Here is a 19,877-nt window from a genome sequence, read left to right as displayed (position 1 = left end):
GGTAACTACTTGCATAGCCAAGTCTGTGGTACAAGTACACTTCATGCCAAGTGGTCGTTTATTGCATGCCATCTTCATGATCGTGTTGTTTCAATTTTAATGTGCGGCAGCGTACAAACTTTTCTTATGTATTAAAATTCAACGCGATCGGGTTCCACTATTGTCATACATTAGTCTGTCTGAAAGATACTAAACTGTTTAACCAAAATAATACTTGGATGACTAGTGCTATGTCTCAGCAGCTGCACATACTTAAACAACAAGGAAGAGGAAATAAATTCATAGACAAGGGATTGGCCTGAGACAGACGTGGCGGTGGTAGGTGGTCATTTGTGTACAAGCGACAGCCATTTTAATATCCTGTCTATGGTAACATGGAATCGATACGGACTTTATTTCCAATCCAGAATAAAACACATTAACGGTTAATGTGATGAAAGGGAATTCAGACGTATGCCAAAAAATTATATTTTATCTTATCGATTTTCTTCACAATTTATTTGTTTGTGCAGTTTCTACAGATCATTTAAGTAAATCTATTGTTGAAGCCTACCTGAGATCCTCTATATTAGTGATCAGTTATTTAATAAAATGTGAGTGGTTCGGTTCATTAAAAAGTCACTACAGAAAGAAAGCGGCACAAGGAAAGGGAAACTGCTTACGGCATTGTGGACGTATGAAAGGGCACAACAACACCCCTTGTTGTGTACGGGATATTTGTCGTTAACTGATTGGAGGAGGGATGGCACATTCAATGCGAGCAGTTAGAATTTGTTACATTCAGAAGTATTCATACGAACCTACAAACTGAATTATTATTTAGACAGTCTTGACAGGAGTTGCTAAGTGATAAGCAACTACCTAGAATAATGACTAAATGTAGTAACTCTGTTAAGACTGATGGTTCTTGCAGACGCATGCATATTAGCCTACTAAATGAATTATTAGTTAGACAATACTGACAGGAGTTTCTCAGTGATAGGCATCTACGAAAACTGATTGAACTTAGTAACTGAATTAATACTGGTGCTTGTTGCCAAGTGAATGCCGTATCTTAAGTTTACCGAGTTAATCATTGAATTTCTGCTCTGATAAACAGACTGGAGGCTAAACAGGCCAATCGGAAGCTTAATCTCTGGAAAAATACTAAATTATACAAGTAATTCCTTGTGGGAATAACCGGTGGAAAGCACATATTTGTATTGAATGCATGAAAATAGTGTTGTCCCATTGAGGGCAAAGGCCTTAATCATGTTACTATCATGACGTCACATGCGTCGCAGGTGATTCCGCACATAGGAAGGCCACAGGACGTCGAATATCAAAATTCTGGTGTCTTTCTCACAAACCCTACTGGAGGCTCAGTGTAAGACGTTCATCAGTCCGACTGACACGGAGCTGAGTGACGACGCGGTTTTTCAGTTCTGGAGAAGGGACTTAACTTTGCTGCCACCGCTAAGTTCACACCGGTCGCCGTCTTCATCAGCGCAATTGAACTGGTTGCGGCGCGACTACCGCCTGAAGCAGCTGCACAAGTACGTCGTGGAACTTGGCGAGCTCTGGCGGGAATAACCCCACGCACTGGAACGTTAACAGCAGATAAAGGGTGGCTACTCGAGACCTGACAGACTGCCATGAGATTCTTGTCGTACACGCTGACAAAGGCAACGCTACTGTTGTTCTTTCCCACATGGACAACACTCAGAAGATGCAGAGCCTATTAGATGACAACTTCTGCCGGAAGATCAACAATGACTCGACAAAGGAGGTGGAGAACAGGAACAGCGTTCGTCTCAAGGACGCGGATTTACCAGAGGTGGTCGCCAAGAAACTGTTACCTCTAGAATTTGTACCGCAAAGTCTTTATGGATTCCGTAAAGTCCTCAAAGATGGGATGCCATTGCGTTCCATTGTCAGCAATATTAGGGTACCTGCACATTATTTGGCGAAATACCTGACGGCAAAACTCAGACCTTACGTGGATAAATGCCCTCTTCACATTCACAATTCTGTGGATTTTGTAAACCGCCTCCACAACTTCAGCGTGAAAGACTCAGACATCCTGGTGAATTTGAACTTCGTTTCCTTATATGATAGGATGCCTCTGCGAGAAGCTACAGAGCTTATTGATCAGAAATTTGACGAGAAGACCACCGACATTCTCAGACGTATTCTTACTTCCACGTATTTTGTGTGTAATGAAGAGTACTTTGAACAAACGGAAGGAATCGCAGTGAGCAGCCCACTGTAGCCTGTGGTGACGATTTTGTATATAGAGTACTTTGTGAAGGGTGGTGGCAGCTCTCTACATACAAATATACTCAAAGGAGTGCGGTACTAAAGGCACTAGTACACAGAGTGCGCACTATCTCAGACGCAGAGAGTCTGCCACAGATAATGGAACACCACAAAACTCTATTCCGAAAAAACCGGTACTCAGAATGGCAGATTAGGCGTGTTCTCCGCCCAACCACAACAATACAACTTGTGGAGACGGAAGACGTTACGGTGAAAGAGGCAGCTACATCTTTTATACTGCATATTGGTGCACCATGGGAAAAAGTCAGACGCATAGTGAATCGCACAGTAAAAATTGTCTTTCGCCCTCCCAATAAAACACGAACATTATTTTGAACCGTCAAAGATGATCTCGGTTTGCGGAAAGCCGACGTATACCAGATTCCGTGTCAGTGTATAAAGGTATATATTGGACAGACAGTGCGCACCGTCGAAGATCGTTGCCGAGAACACCAGAGGCACACTCCAATGAGATATGTCAACAAGTTAGTGGTCGCAGAGCACAGCTTGTCCGAGAAACACGCAAAGGAGTGAGAACGTCCCAGGTTCTTGGCGCAGACACTCAAACACTGGTACAGCGGTGTTAGAGAGGCCACAGAAATTCGCACCTGGGACGATCGCATCAATCGGGATTGCGGCTTTAATTTGGGCAAGTCTCGGGAGCCAGGAAGGCTGTTAGCAAATGAAACTATCTGGCGACCATGGTGGGCAGAGCGGCTACATCAACGCTATCATAAACGCCGACGCTAGTGTCTCCGCGGGTGCTGACTCTCTGCAGCCGGCGGATACCCCGGAGGGAACGGCAGGAGATATAAGACAGCCCCACACCCTCAGGAGCTCAGTTCATAAGCGTGACTGGCGATGGCGACATGTCTGACCGCTGAAATATTGTGCCCGCTGGACACTATGAACCGGCAGTACATTCGTGAACTGTTCCATCAAGCAAAAAACTTGTTACGATCCCAGCAGCAGGGGATCTAACGTACCAGGATGTCTGAGAGATGTGGTGTGGGAGATAGGGGTGAACACCCCCAGGGAGTGTGGAAATACAAAGACAAGCATGACATTGACTTTTATTCCGCCAAAGAAAACACAGTGCCTCTTCTGATGAAGATGACCGCAGCACGGCTGTGTACGCGTGTCAGCACAAACACCAGTGCCAGCATCCTCTGCCACGACACTCTGCCACTCCATCCGCGTGACGTGAGCGCTCCTGCCACTGTCCGTGCACCGTGGCTGGCAGCGTTAGTCGGCTGACACAGTAGCCTGCACCTGCCATCCAGAGCGCGGCTGGCTATTCCCTCAAATGCTGCTTGTGGTCACCATGTAGAGTGCCAAAGTGTAACAGCCAGCAACCGTCGCTGTAGAGAGCCTCAGCAACTCTATACGGCCGCCAAGAGCTGCTCGCTCAGTGGTTGACAACAACCTCAGACCTGGGAGGCACCGAGATCACGCCCCAGATCCACCATTGCAGTCCGTCGGACGATGTCAGCCAGAGAGTGGGAGCCGGCTGCCCACCTGCTCCTCCCAGCACCTGCGCAATGAAGTGTCAGACCTGCACCTCCACAGGTGTGGCGGGTCGATACTGTCTAGCTTGGCAGTTGATTAAATGGGCCAGTGGATTGCCGAAAAGCATCACCAAATGGACGTCACTGTTGGCTTGCAACATAAACAATCGTCGATGTCTCCGGCTTCAAGCACAGGCAGCCTTGAGCCGCTGGGCTTCCTTATTTACACTCCTTTTCCTGTGCCTCTGACGTAGTCTCTCAGGAACGGACGAGTGGAATGTTCCTTAACAATTATAACATCAGCTATTTCTATCCCTCTTGGACCCCCCCCCCCCCCCCCCACGAGTTGTTAGGAGTTGTTGTAAATGAAATTTACAGGTTTTTCATAGCACACCAGCACCCAGTGTTGTGCCTAATTACTTCACATACATCTCCGCATTACTTGTTTATAATGCCTCCCACGTCGTGCTTCCTTGCTCACGAGATGTGTCTTAAGCCTGCCTCACAGAACCGATTGCATAATAACAACAGTGCCAATGTCGCTACCCATTGTGTCCATCAGTCCCTTAATCTACCTTCCGGCCATAGCAGTTGAAAATTTTCAAGAATTCCGCATATCTCTGTCTCTACTTATTTGTGGCACAGCAATGAGCAGAGTACAATCCCATATGAAAAGTCTGCATTGATACAAAAAATTTTGCGTACATTCTACATGGTATTATTAGACTAGTAACCTTTCAACGAAACTGTATAACTATGAGAATGATAGTGAGTCTAATAATATTCAGAGTTGTAAGGAGACTAATTGGCTATGCAAGCACTCACATTCTGATAAGAAAGAGGCAACACGCTTATAGATGTAGCATGAGTATCCACAGTTACACTAAACAATAGAACATTGTTTACATAACAAAATACAGTTAAAAAGTGAACATATATATTGATTAAACAGTGCATGTCTAATATTATTAACACAAGTTTAGACACTTGCATGTAAGTACATTTACACGTAAGGTGATTATATAAAAAGTAATAGTCTCCAGTATGTAATAAAATTTACTGATGTGATGATATTGTTTGCAAAATATTCCATGTCAGTGCAAGCAGTTAAGATGGGCTTGTACCCTGCATCCTTATTGATTGGGTTATGTATATTTTTTATTTTCTTGTAGTGTATCTCTGTGTTTTTCGTTAAGTCTTATATGTATAATATTTTGCTTCAATCATATATGTGATTACTCTATTGGAATCTGTCACACGTTTAGCAAACTCAGGTGGCAGACTGGAAGAGAGGCGCTCGCATCGCGCTGTAGCTTGCTGTCCAGGTTTCGAGAGGGTGCATTTCTGGATGAGGTATCGAATATATTTCTTCCCCCTACTTGTACCTCCCGAGGAGATCACGAATGTAAAATTACAGAGATTCGAGCGCGCACGGAAGCTTTCCGGCAGTCGTTCATCCCGCGAACCACACGCGACTGGAACAGAAAAGGGAGGTAATGACAGTGGCACGTACAGTGCCCTCCGCCACACCCAGTTGGGTGGCTTGCGGAGTATAAATGTAGATGTAGATGTGGACTGTCGAGGATACCCTGCAAGATGTCGGATATGAACCTGCTGATACTGTCAGTTCCATCTTCCCATGACGGTCGAGGGATTCCATTAACGCCAACAGCAGTACTCTGGAACAATGAGATGCAGTCTTGATAAACCAAGATTCTGATGCTGTCGACATTCGGCAGGTACTGGTATTTCTACTTGTGACACGAGGCACATATCAGCCATCTCAGAAACAAATAACGTGGAAATACGGTATATGAACGAGAAACTCCATGCTTGTTCTTCAGTTGTATTCCGTATCTAATTTGCGTTATTCCTATCCACGTCGTGCTTTTGCACTGATATGCAAACCATCTGCATGTAAAGCGTGTAGTGCACTTCAGCTATTTTGCCATTTATTGCATGTCGCGTTCAAGATCAAAGTCTTGCAGCTTCAATGAACATTGGTGTACATTTGTTTGTTCGGTACTAAATTACAAAGTATGTGGATGACAGTTATTTGTTATGGATCGCTGTTATGTATTGGATTACTATTATGTGAAGCACTAACCTGTTTCCCAAGAGCATGTAGTCCATTGGCCTTGGCAGTTACGTCTGAGAGTTCTTACTGCGCCTTCCTCGGCATTTCTGGTCGCTGAATAGATATTTGGGAGTAGACAGATAATTGTGTTGCGTCTGTGAGAAACGACGCAGAAGGTTTCTGCTGTCACTCTATTGTACGTTCGTAATGAACGAGAAACACATTGATTAGGATGTGAAAAAGGAAGTGGTCTTAAATTGACATGGTGTAGGAAGGAAGTCATATTGTAACGAAGTATTATTTATTATGGTAGCTGTCATTTTAATAGCCACTGCAGGAAGTGTCAAATCAATACAGAAGACTAAAAGCCACACGTTTCTTTTCTGCTCCATAATTTATTTGTTTGTCTGTTTCAAAATTTCGTATTTTTTCATACCCTTTGGTGTTAATGTTATATTTTATCTCCTTCATACTCTCGGAATTAATTATCTAACGACTATGTAGCACCATGTAGTCTCATGTTCATCTCGTAAGAGGAACACAGTTGGACAGGAAACTAACAGGTAGGGAGTTGGCACTTTGGATGAACGCAGTGAGAAACTGTTACTGGATCACATAGCTGGAGCGATGACTGTTACAACAGTCTTTCATTATTATTTACTTGCTGACTATTTTTAGTCAGTTACTTCAGCTCTAAGAACCACATACACTGCATGGTAAAATTCTCATATAACATGTGATATATTAAGATACAATTGTCAAAGTATTCTTTTTTCCCAATCTTTATTATAAAACATCAAAATGTCACTGGGCCCAGCTGGAGTCTGCATATTCAGCGGTTTCCAGAGGCAACAATAAATTGATTATGAATATTCATTATAATTAATGACGTATTTAGGCAGTTTAAAATGCTGCCAAATTACAATCATTAAGAAGTATACGACTATTCTTACATTAAGTGTTTAGCACAGTACGTAAAATGTTTATGCATTCGTAAAGTAACATTGAAGATGTTTCATGCATGGGAGGCTGATTCTTTAAGTAATTGTTACTTTTTTGGGGGAGTTGGTGGAGGGGGACAGAGGGGGTTACTTCTATAAAAAAAAAGTATTAAGAATCTAAGAGGATCAAGAGGAATAAGGTATATTACTTGTTATGGAAACAAATGAGTTTACTTTCTATGGATCGTTCCTGTGACAAGTAAGTATTCGGATATAGAACCCAGAAAGCACACTATATACTATTCTACTACAGTATTTCACCCATTGCTAAACCACAGATTGTTAAATTTAGAACTCTGCAATACTAAACGTCATTACTGTATTGAATAATTTAATATCTCGTTGAAGCATACATTTTGAAAGTCAAATTTTTCAATTGTTTCGTGGCAAGTTCAAAACTATATTTATTTTCTTATGTATTTATCAAACCTTTTTATACTACAGGATAACATTACCGATGTCAAAGATGTGACTAAGAATAACAATACTTACTTGTAAATTGCCTCTCTTGACCTTTTAAATGAGCCGTGCTAGTGCGTGTACGTTACTAGCAGCACTGATGAAATGTTCTTGGGTTTTCCTTCGTAAGGCTTCGTCGAAATTCCAGGACGTTTTGATGAATGTCACTCCCATCACCTCCTGGTGAAAATTCGAGCTTGCATGGGTGATCCATACACAGGGTGAAACGGGTATAATTGCAGTGACACCTCAGTAAGTACACTCATGAATGTGTTGGTTGTCTTTTCTCTCCGTCGTACAGTCTTCACACAAAGACGTCACAATCTTTACTACTCGATGTTTTCTGCACGGTCTGAACCACACAACTTCGGTATAGACTAACCGTTTTGTGTCTACGTCTCCACACTTCAACACCTGAGCTGCTGCCCAGCGAAAATAAGCATTAATGGTTTGTTCTTGCCACACATACTTGGAGAGGCGAACCAGACTACAAGCATACGACTTGTGTTAGCTATAATTATGAGTCGGGAAATGGCGTGAATACGGATGTAATGTTGTTGAATACACCGTCCTCAGTCAACAATAGGATACCTGCGTTTATAGCCGTTACAGCCTGTATATATGCGAGACGTGGTGGACTCTCCCCAGGTGTGTCGTGTGGTGGGGGCGCTGGCCGCTGTTCCACCCTTAGTGCATTCAGTGTTGCCCAGACTGGCGAAGTGTCAACTGTTGGGTGCATTCTTGGCGTAAGGCTGCCAATACAGGGTCCCTCTCCGAACTTAGCTGATGGCCCTCGGCTACTGACGGGACGCTTATGGAGTCGTATCTCACTAAATTCTTTGATGATGCTCTCCCAAAGATAACTAGCTCGACGCAACATATTTGATGTCTCAAATACTAACGTATGCCTCTCGTTGAGGCTGTGTTTAGCCAGTGCTCATTAGTCTTTACGTCCCAAGCGTACGCATCTAATGTGTTCCATCCATCGTTGCGAGAAGCAGTGTGCGTTTTACCCATCCGTTGTCGCCGGCACTGTCAAGGAATGCCATATACAACTGACATTCGCAAGTGTATTTCTTCCTTTACCGAGCTAAACATATTTTTCCTTTTTCGTAATGGTCGGAAGACAGCCAGTTTTTTTTTTCGCAAAGTTTCTACCAGTTTGCTTAGCGAGTGCCAATATAGGGGATAAATGTAAGTTTCTATTCCTGTTTCCCTACCTCTTATTTGCGGATGGCTGTATCATTCGTTTTCTTCAATGCATGTCAATCTGCACTTTTCTGTACTCTACTCTTGACAGCAAACAATCTAAGCTCTCGCAGAGTATCTCTGTACCAGTGACGTCAGCTTGTTGCATGAAGGTACAGATCTGAGTGAGCCTATTTTCTATAGACTGCATGTCCTAAGGGACCATCTGTACTTCCTCGTATTAGCATCTCTAAAACTGGAAGATATTTCTTACTTTCTAGCTCCATTGTCGATTGTATGTTTTCATGGACACTGTTCAGGCAGTCCAGTAACTCAGTCAGAGCCTGTCTGCCACGTTCCCACTTGACGAAGGGTCATCCACGAAAATTACTTGCTCTCGTTTTGGAAATGTTTGCCTCGTAAGTGATATAAACCGTCGAGCTACAATGTATGAAGTCGCTAGAAGAAAAAGTTCTTTTACTAGCCCGTTCACTACCGCTGGGATATATGTGTGTCGTGATACGTTTCCAGAGGACCGTTGGGCATTTGCTGTGTGTTATTACTTCGTGTAATACGGGCCGACGGAAAGTATTAGAGACTGCAACTGAAGGTTACGCTGTCTTAATTATTACCTAGAGTTGGGACGTATGGCAGATGTTTTATTTTTATTTTTTGTGATGTGATTGCTTTTTCACTATTGAGTATCATAGGACGTCTGTCATGGAGCACTTGTAACAATTTTACAGAATATGGGACTCCTTCCAAAACTAAATTAATAGCACTTACTGTAACCAACACCAGATCGAAAGTTAAGTTCAGAGGAGAAATTTCTGAACCATTCCTTATAAAAACACACTTAAGTTATGATGACTGTCTATCACCATTGCTGTTCAACTACACGCTGGAATACACAATATAAAGACAAAATGGTACAAGCATCTCCCAAAGAATATAAGAACTGGAAGAGCTAAAAATAATATAAGTTTGAAGTGCTTGGGATTTGCTGATGATCTTAGGCTCCTAGCCAACAATGCTCAAGAAACCAGGCAACAGTTAAATCAATACAAGAAATAGTACAGAAAAATCGCCTCAGGCTGTCATTAAAAAAAAAATAAAAAAAAAACAGAGGTTATGCTAACTTATCCACCACTTGTAAACAGAATTACAAGAGAAGAACAATAAACCAAAATGTTGACCTGTTTAAATATGTCGGTGAAATCGTAACTTACAATCTAAATGAGAACCCATTATGGAAAAAATGGAATAAAAAACTGAAAAAACAAATTACATTACCAAAACGAAATACGACAAAAGAAGCCTCCCCATTTATGCTAATTTAAAACATTAAATAATACTTAGACGACCAGAAATATCTTATGCAACTGAAACCATCTTTAAAACAACTAATACACCATAAATTGATAAAATACTAAAGACAAAGAATAGAAGAATTTGGACATTCGCACATAAACACTATCAAGTAAACGGGCATTGGAGAACAGCTTCAAATGAAAGAGTGTACAAGAAACAGCAAAGTGTTTAATCAGGAAGAAGAGTTTATCGTTCTTTGGACGTCTGATGAGAACAAAATGAGCGAGGGAATTATTAAAAAAAATTGTGCAAGAGTAAGAGTAACACTAAATGGGTCACATAAAAAGGAAGATATAAGAGAACTCCAAATTACGGTAAATGAAATAAAAAACTGAACAGAGGAAATCAGAATACTGCAAGGCACACAAGCCAGACTACAAATGAAGACCAATAAAAGAGCTACGGAAGAGTGATCTCAAACGGAGCAAGAAAGAAAATATCCGAAAGAATGAAAAAGTATTGGGCAGACAGATGAGCGAAACTCCTTCCATGTTACAATAAATTTCAATAATCCCTAAATAACCACTGCATTATTGTACTGTATTATTGGATTATTATTGAATTTCATTGTGTTACTGAATAACAGCAACCTGTATAAGCATTTGTATAACTGGCTAGAGTGTTCCAGTGAAGACCATAAGATAAAAAAAATGAAACACAAGTAAATTCATCAATTTATTTTCACCTCTTGTGTTTCTGCATAAATGCAAACTTAACTCATGCAATGTAATGAGCGGAAGGCGTTGTGAGAAAATATTGTGTTCAGGCACTTTATACACTGACTGAAAACAATCGTAGCACCAAGAAGTGGTAGTGTTATATAAGCGAAAGATGGTAGGCTCATTTCTACATCTGAAAGATGATTGTTCAAATTTCGCGCCAGTCCCTTAAGAGTAGTGCCAGTAGAACCGCTATTAGGATGAAGATCAGGTTTTTTTTTTATTTATTCGCGTGGCTGACATGCACTTTAAAATTACAGGTATATAACATTACTAATACTATATATAACAGGAATATGAAAATATAAAACTACATACAAAATTAATTAAATGTCAATATCTAGGTTTATAATCCATGTAAGAGCCGTACCGTCACCTTTCATGAGGTCACTCCAGTTCTCTTGGTAGGAAGGCAAGGGGTATTCATCTCTAATTTGCTTGATTGTCTGTTTCGGAGCCCCACAGTCACAGACTGGAGACTCTGTACCACCCCGTTTGTAAAGAGAGTCTGTGCATCGTTCATGCCCAGTACGAGCTATGTTCATTTTGAGCCACAGTTTTCTATCGAGTTCCGTGCCAGCAGCATTACAATTATACTTTCGAAACCACTCACGCTCTTCAGGATTTTCAATTAATTGACAGTTCTGGTTCCACAGGTCTCTCACCCCAGTATTACTGGCATCTACCTCTTCTGCTTGCCGTAATAGTGGGATTCTTGAACGGAGTCTATTTCGTCGTAAACTTGGTATGTCTTCCCGTATGGATAATTCCTGGTTCTCCTGTAACTTGCGGTATTCTCTAAGCTAGTCCTCGCTTCTGCGGATTGCGGGTGGAGAGATGTTGCTCGGAAGAGGGAGGGAATAAATCGGCGTTGTCGGATTGCCCCAGTTATTAACCGCATAGTGTTGTTCAACTAAACGTCGATCAAGTTAGTGTGGCAGCTGTTTAGCCACACGGGAGCACAATACTCGACTGATGAGAAGACAAGCGCAATGGATGACGTGCGCAAGATATCTGCCGAAGCTCCTTATGTCATTCCTCAAAATTTTTCAATAATGTTATTATGCGTTTTTATCTTGGCAGCAGTATTTTCGAGATGTTTCCTACATGAGAAGGTGAGGCCAAGGGTGAGGCCAAGGTACTTAGGGTAGTTGTTATCGCAAAGAGCGTTAAGTTTCCTTCTGAGCTCAGCGTTAGCTCGTTCGTTGTTCAGATGGAATGACCATACTTCAGTTTTACTTTTACTGGCTTTAAGTCGCCATTTTTTAACATAGGTGCTCATAACAGCTAAGGCGGAGCCCTGTGGTAGAACATTACATAATTTCCTCTACTTTCTCACATGTTCTCAAAAGAAAACACGGAAATATCTACTGTTTATCATGGTATTGATGAGAGTTACAGTTTTTCGGCAACGGATTGTTTTTAGTAATTTGTATATGATCCCATCTTTCCAGACTGTCATATGCGGCGGTTCGGTCTACGAAGCCAACAAATATCTTCACGTTTCCGTGGAAACCAGCCTCAATAAAAGTTGTTAGGGAAAGTACCTGGTTGCAGCAAATTCTCTGTGGCCTGAAACCCGCTTTCTTAGTTGAGGTATGTTCAAGAATGAGGCCTTTGATTCAGTTATAGATGAGTTTCTCCAAGAGTTTATAAGTACGGCTCAAAAGGGAAATTGCTATGAAGCTTTTAGGTTGGTCAGCTGGTTTACCTGGTTTCAAAACTACCACTATTTTTGTTCACTTTAGCACGTTGGGCAGTGATCAACCGTCTAGGATTTTGGAGAAGAAACGGAGCAGCCATTTCTTCCCCCATCACCCACGCTTATCCGAAATACCGGGTGTTTATTATCCAGTCCAGGTGCTTTACCACTTTTCGTTTGTTTCGTGGCTTCATCCAATTCAGTCAGTGTAAATGGTGAAGAGACTTTGGATTCGTTTGGGGACTGAGCTTTTAGAGAGGTGAGTTCTTGTTTAATATTAGAAGCATATTGTCTGTCACGGGATGATCTAGATGTTTCAACTATATGGTTAGCGATCTGGTTACCTGAAATACCAGGTTTCTGTCCGGATATATTGGAGGCTCCGCCAAGCTTCCGCAGAAGGCTCCATGCCTTTCTGCTTGAATGCCTTAAGTTTACTTTTTTTACCATCACACGCCATAGCATTTTTCTAGCAGCGTCAAGACCCTGGAGGAAGTCGTCTGCAATATCGCTGTCGCCAGTTTCGCTGTACTGTTCATAAAGTTGTACACAATGTTCATTCCAGCCTGGTATGCATTCCTTTCTATACCCACGAGGAATAAACTTCTTCATAGCAGTAAGAACAGCTCCGACGAATCGAGGGTAGTTTTTAGGTTCTGATGGAATAAAACAGATACCTTTATGTAGGTGGTCAGCCAAACTCCGCCAATCAGCCTGCGAAAATTCCATCTGGGTCGTGGTACAGAACTCGCTACTGGGACAGAGAGCCCCTTATCGAGGATTACTGGCCTGTGCTGGCTGTGTGGGGAATTAGGTAAGACCTCTCTGGATGTAGATACTGGGTGGTGGCCTCTGCATTCCCGGGACACAAAGCAGAGATCCGGGTTGTAATCTCTTCGCCAAGCTGTCGATCTCAAAGTTCCCAAATGCTTGGCATTGTAAACGACGTATAGATTTTCATTTTCAGCCCAGTCGTTGAGTGCAACACCATACTCATTGTCACGTGCGTCGTTCCGGAGACCGTGGTGACCATTAAAAACTCCAGCATAAATCAATGGGTGGGCAGTAATTGGCAGAACATCCAGTGGTCGTGGCACAGTTGGTGGCTTGTAAATATTGTTTATGATGGTCTCCTCCACTTTGGTAGAGACATAATGGAACTCATTTTCTGTATGTGTGGACATGAGACGAGCTGCTCGATATTGCCACGTGGCACTGCCGAGAGGGGAAGCCGTCGTGTTCGGCGTATGGCTGTGGCGTTCCGGACGCGCTGAGCCCAAACCACCGCCAACTGCGACTTCAGTGGCCAAGCGAGAGCTCATTGGATAGCTGGATGGATGTCTGCTGTGTTTCCTGATGAACGATGGTTCTGCCACAATGCCAGTGATGGCTGTGTGTTGGGTAGGAGGCCAGTGCAGGGCCTGCAGCCAATCTGTTCTAGTGCTAGACGACACACTGGACCTACCTGGAGTTATGGTCTGGGGTGCAATTTCATATGAGAACGGGAGCACATCATCCCGTCTGCGAAACTGTACTTCATTCTGGTTATTAGACCTGTTGTACTGCAGTTCATAAATAATATTCCAAGGGATGTTTCTCAACAGATTAACGCTCGCTCCATTCGAGGGAATATGGGACATCATGGGACGACAAGCATATTCCCAAAACTTCATTATACTATACAAATTATTTTTTGTTGCTGCAATTTTTTCCATCAGTGTATTTTAAAATTTTGAAAACGTTTTTGTTTTTAATGAAATATTCCACCACATTCCATAGTTTCCAGTTTAGGGACTCTAGTTTGACATATATCTCTTTAGAAGGTTTGCTGTGAGTGTAGGTAATCAGCAACTAACGGAATTTGTATTTTTAAAATTTTTTGTGGTGGTCAAAAAGTATCCTCCACGTCCTTGTAAGTTATTGTTGCTGAGTGAATATGCTAAAAGACAGTTTCAGGTGCAGGACCCTACTTACACATTTGTACCTCTTTAAAAAGTGTGTTTTTATTATAAACCAACCATCGTAAAATGTTGGGGCAGCGGTGTGTACCCAGCGAGGAGATCTTTTGCTTCTAAGTTTTGCCTGATATAATTTAAAACGGAAGTTTTCGAAAACAGTAAAATAATTAAGCTTTCAATAGCATACAGCGTCTTTCAAGATCAATGTCGTAATGAGGAAAATGACCCGTGTTAGACGTAAATACCAAGGCATCGAACAGTGTGATATTAGGTAACACCTGGTCCTCCGCTAATTCAGAATAAAATTTTGTCAGTTTGACCGTAAACATCAGTAACTGTATCAGTGCTATCGAGTGGCATTATTAACAGTCGGTTATTTTACAACACACTAAACATTCGTACAAGGGTCAAAACTGCAAACTAGTAATACGTTAGCTAACCACATGTTGTGCGAGTTTACACAGTCAACACCAAATTCCTCATCCGAAAGAACCTGTGAAAGCTAAGTAAAAGATCTAGCAAATGGACTCAATGATAGATTAGCGAAAGCACACTTCTGCCTCAAATAAAAGTCCTATTCAGTAAGAATGTACTTTCTTTAAAATCAAACTGACCCTTTGGTGAAATAATGGCCTCATTAAACATTAGGACAGCCAGCAGTTCCTCATCAAAACAAACCAACCTATTAAAGGTTTGGACAGCGAGTGTCGGAAATGTAACGTACTTCAGCTGCTCCAAAGGGATTGAATATCCGATATTCATATCCACCATGCACTAAGTCTCTTCAACTCAAAATTGCGTGTGCCTTATAACACTATACGCCGCAGTAACAGGTTCATCGTATGTATAAGAAGGTTGCACACTACCTGTTTAAGCTGGGCCCAAGCTGCGTCTGGTCAAGGCCACCACGCGGCCATGGCGTACGTCCTACCAGTCATGCAGGCGGGATGAGGTTCTCCTCACTCGCCTCCGCATCGGGCACAGTCCCTTAACGCACGGTTTTTTACTCCGGCGGGAAGACCCCCCAATCTGCAGTGCTTGTGACGTCCAGATAACTGTCCGCCACATTTTACTTGACTGTCCTTTATTCTCTGACCAGAGGGCGGTGGTTTCCTTGCCACCGGATTTGCCCTCTATTTTGCAAGACGACGCAACGACTGTGGTTAAGGACTTACGGTTTTGTGTCCTGTCCTATTTGTTGCCGCGGATTTTAGGGAGAGGGTTTTAATGTGCTGCTGGATGACTTACCTAAAATCTGGGTGAGCCAGAGGTCCGCCAGTCCCGAATACTTCCTTGTTTCCCTTCGGTTTCTGTCCTCTCTTCCTTGTGTTTCCTTTCCTTTTTTAGTGCACTCCTCCTCCTCTTGTTTTGCCTCTGTATGTGAGGATTTGGCCCTGCGTCAGGCCTGTGTCTTTTAGCCGCTCTCCTTGTTCGCTGTCCGTCTTCGTCCCTTCACTGCATGTGTTCCTGTTTCTACGCATTTGGGCGCTGATGACCACGCTGTTTAGCGCCCGAAAACCTCAAACCACACACACACACACACACACACACACACACACACACACACACACACACACACACACACAGGGTGGTCGGTTGGTTTGGGTGAGGGGACCAAAGAGCGATGGCCGTGCGGTTAAAGGCGCTGCAGTCTGGAACCGGGCGACCGCTACGGTCGCAGGTTCGAATCCTGCCTCGGGCATGGATGTTTGTGATGTCCTTAGGTTAGTTAGGTTTAACTAGTTCTAAGTTCTAGGGGACTAATGACCTCAGCAGTTGAGTCCCATAGTGCTCAGAGCCATTTGAACCATTTTGAACCAAAGAGCGAGGTGATCGGTCCCATCGGGTTAGGGAGGGATGAGGAAGTCGGCCGCGACCTTTCAAAGGAAACACCCACTATTTTCCCGAAGTGGTTTAGAGAAATCACGTAAATCTTAAATCAGGGTGGCTGGACAAGGGTTTGAATCGTCGTCTTCCGGAATGCGAGTCCAGAGTGCTGACCACTGCGCCACCTCGATATGTCTCATCACACGGTTCCCGCGTTCGCTTTCTTGCTTTCGTTATTTCCCACATTTTCTGATGGAGTAATTCATATATACCGAGTCCTTTCAACAAATCAGTGAACGAGTGGCGGAGTAAAGACTGCACGATGCATGTCGTTAGCGCTGTCGCGTGTTCTGTGGTTGTCCGCTTGGACCTGTTCTCTTGATCACAGTTTTGTTGCCAGATTATTCTTCTCCAGGGTCAACATACGTAAATGCCGGACCACTAGCATCGCTTGAGGTTCTTATTCTCATTTGCTGTTCGTGGTGCCACTGTCCGCAACTGAAGGTGTAATGCGTGAACTTTGTTGTACAAATTCAAAAATATTTCAAATTATTCTCTTTTTTTACGGCGGACAGTTTATAATACAAAATCGCAAATTAACGTTCGCTCAGTAGCGATTACAATGGATTTCAACGAAGTAATACAAAGCAAATACATCCACGTAAATTACTTATATCTTTGGGTCCCACTTTAAGCGAGTTAGCGATACAAGATACCAGTATTTTCTTTTAGTAGACTTTAGCGGGCGCTACAGTAGTAGTCCAAACTCTCTATTTACCCACAGTCAAATTAAGCACAGGATGTGGCACGGAAACGAACTATTTTAATTAATCTCTAAAATTGAAATGTTATTATAGGCAACACTTAAATGTCTGTCACTCGTTCCAGACAGGTCCGCCATTTGCCGAGATGGAGCAATGGAGAGGGCCTGGATGTGCTGTGGCTGCGAAGGCCTCTCACGAGGACGGTGGCTGTGTGCTGCTGCTGCTAGAAAGGAATACCGCCGTCAATTCGGCGTTAGACGGGGTGATGCTTTACCGTCGGCACATGAAATCATGTTGTGGGTGAAAAACTATGAAGCGACGGGAAGTGCACTTAAGCTTAAGGAACGGATAGAAAACGTTACTGGTGCGAGGATAACCTCAACAGCTCCACAATGCCCCTTACAGTGCCAGAAAGCCACGTCTGGTGCGCTGCCTCCTCAGTGGACGTAACCGATCCTTTCTTTTTTCAGGACGAACATGAACTCGCGACCACAGCCACATCTCAGCTGTATGCTGCCATCGTTGGCACATTCGTCGTACCTGATCTTGAACAGTTTCCTGACAATAAGTATTGGTTTCGACAAGAAGGTGCTACGTCTTATTGTGCTCAAATTTCAATGACATCAATGAACAGAGGGTTTGGGAACCACATCATTTGAAGGACTAGGGACATTTTGTGGCTTTCAGGGCCTGCAGACTTAACGATCTGTGAGTATTTCTTTTGGGAGTCCCTTAAACAAAGAGCGCAAGATAGACTTCTGCACACAATTGCCAAACGGAAAGACAGCATTCATGCTGAAATCTGAATCATTCCTATAAAGTTGCTTGTACGTCCCATAAACGATTTACAGCTAAGATTGCACGGTGGGTCAACGTAACAATGGTGCCCATCTACAAAACATCATTTCCCAAACATGAACGGTGCGTGAAACGGCAATACGCAAGGGTTTCGTTGTTGTGATTGAAAATTTCTTACAGTATATTTCTCTAACTGCTTCGCTGTATCCAAATAGGCCCGCTTTTCATCTACACAATGTATTTGTTAACAGTTACAGATTTCTCCCGAATACGCTCACAACCGCTACAACTCTCTCTACGCGCTTAGTACCCCGTTTACTGTAATCAATAATTCTTGAATTGGTGTCTCTTTCATGCGCGCCTCCCTAGAACTATTTGTCTGCGTCCCCCGCTACAGACTTCTACGCCAGCTACTCTTATTGTTACGTTCTGTGAACGCAGCACTGGTCCGTTGCTAGGCAATGTTCTTCTGAACTGGTCAACCGAGCTGCCTTTGTCGCATTAAGAAGATGTTTCGCTGCTATATATTGCCGTACGTTTGCAACTGGGTGGATACCGGACACCTACTAATCAAGGTAAAGAACATACGTATTCTGTGATATACCTTAAATAGTCTGTGTACCGTCCTTTTCACGCTGAAAGGTATGTATTACGGAAGGCCGATATATACTTTCTTAGACATAAAACAACTGAAAATAAAAGCTCACTTGGGTGTATAAATGTGTACAAATATAAAAACATGTTTGGGTGCAGTAAAGAATGAAGATTCGTTTCTGTGACACATCGCCAATATTCGTGGATGGCTGATGCTCTTTTTATAGTAACGGTTACCATCTACTACATTTGCGTCAACGTTGTGTTTGGTTACCAAACTAACTTGACGGAAAGTCTGTTGGATTAGCTCCTCCTGCCTACACTGGGAAATTTTTGTCTTTTGGTGTTTAATGTATCGATCATGTATGAAGTGAAATAATCAATGCTCCCTCGAGTAATGACATGTGAAACAGGCCGATTAAACGCCTTCCTAAAATTAGGCTAGTCTAACTTTACAGCTTATGGTCCTCTTCGTCGTTCATAAACTAATCTATTAGGTCAACAACTTTGCTTTCGCCACTTGCAATAGACGGCAGCAGCGGAAAGTGGTGGTGCGGGTGGCAGGTAGTAAGTGTCACAAAACAAGCTGATGCATCTGTGAGCATAGTGCCATCAGAATATTTGTCTGTTTGTGATGGCTACGTAAAGATAATCTCGACGGAATATGTCAACTTCCGTGCGCAGTTCTAGTCGTCTGCTAGAAGTATTAATTTTCTGCGTTAACATGAAGATGGGCTGTCACGCATGGCTTCCAGGTTTCGGCTGCCAAGACCTGCGTTATGCATTTCTGCCGGCGACGAACAGTTCACCCTGAGCTGCAGCTTTATCTTGCTGGCGAACTTCTTGCTGTGGTGGAGACACATCGCTTTTCGGATGTGGTTATTGATGCCCGGTTGACTTGGCTCCCTCGGCAGCTTAAGCAGATGCGTTGGCGGCATCTTAATGTTCTGCGACGTTTGAGTTACACCAGCTGGGCCGCCGACGGCTCTACCCTCTTACGGCTCTACCGGGCGTTAATCCAGTCACGTCTGGATTATGGGGGCCTGGGTTATGGTCAGCACCCCCATCTGCGTTGCAGGTGCTGGGCCCAATCCTTCACAGCGGGATACGACTTGCCACTGGTGCCTTCTGGACCAGCCCTGTAAACAGTTTACTTATGGAGGCGGGTGTCCCTCCACTGCGGTTACGGCGCCAACGTTTGCTGCCCGCTTATGCTGCCCATGTTTGTAGCTTGCCCGAGCATCCTAACTATCGTCTTCTGTTCCCACAATCGGTCGTCCATCTCGCAGAACGTCGGTCCCAGTCTGGTTGTACGATCGCGGTCCGCATCAGAGAGCTTCACTCCGGGCTTGGGGTTTTCCCCCTTCCACCTCCTATCCGGGCCCCTCTGCGTACAACCCCGTGGTGTGTGCCACGCCCTTGTCATCGGCTCGAATTGGCACAGGTCCCGAAGGACTCAGTCCCTTCGGAGGCCTTCCGCCGCCGCTTTTATTCCATCCTAGCCACGTACCAGGGCTCTGGCGTGTTTTACACTGACGGTTCGATGGTTGCTGGTCGTGTCGGTTATGCTCCAACTCTAGGGGACCAATACGAACAACGGTCCTTGCTGGCTA

This window comes from Schistocerca serialis, chromosome 6, assembly GCF_023864345.2.
Source record: "Schistocerca serialis cubense isolate TAMUIC-IGC-003099 chromosome 6, iqSchSeri2.2, whole genome shotgun sequence".
In the NCBI taxonomy this organism is placed as follows: Eukaryota; Metazoa; Arthropoda; class Insecta; order Orthoptera; family Acrididae; genus Schistocerca; species Schistocerca serialis.
This window is presented reverse-complemented; position numbering follows the sequence as displayed.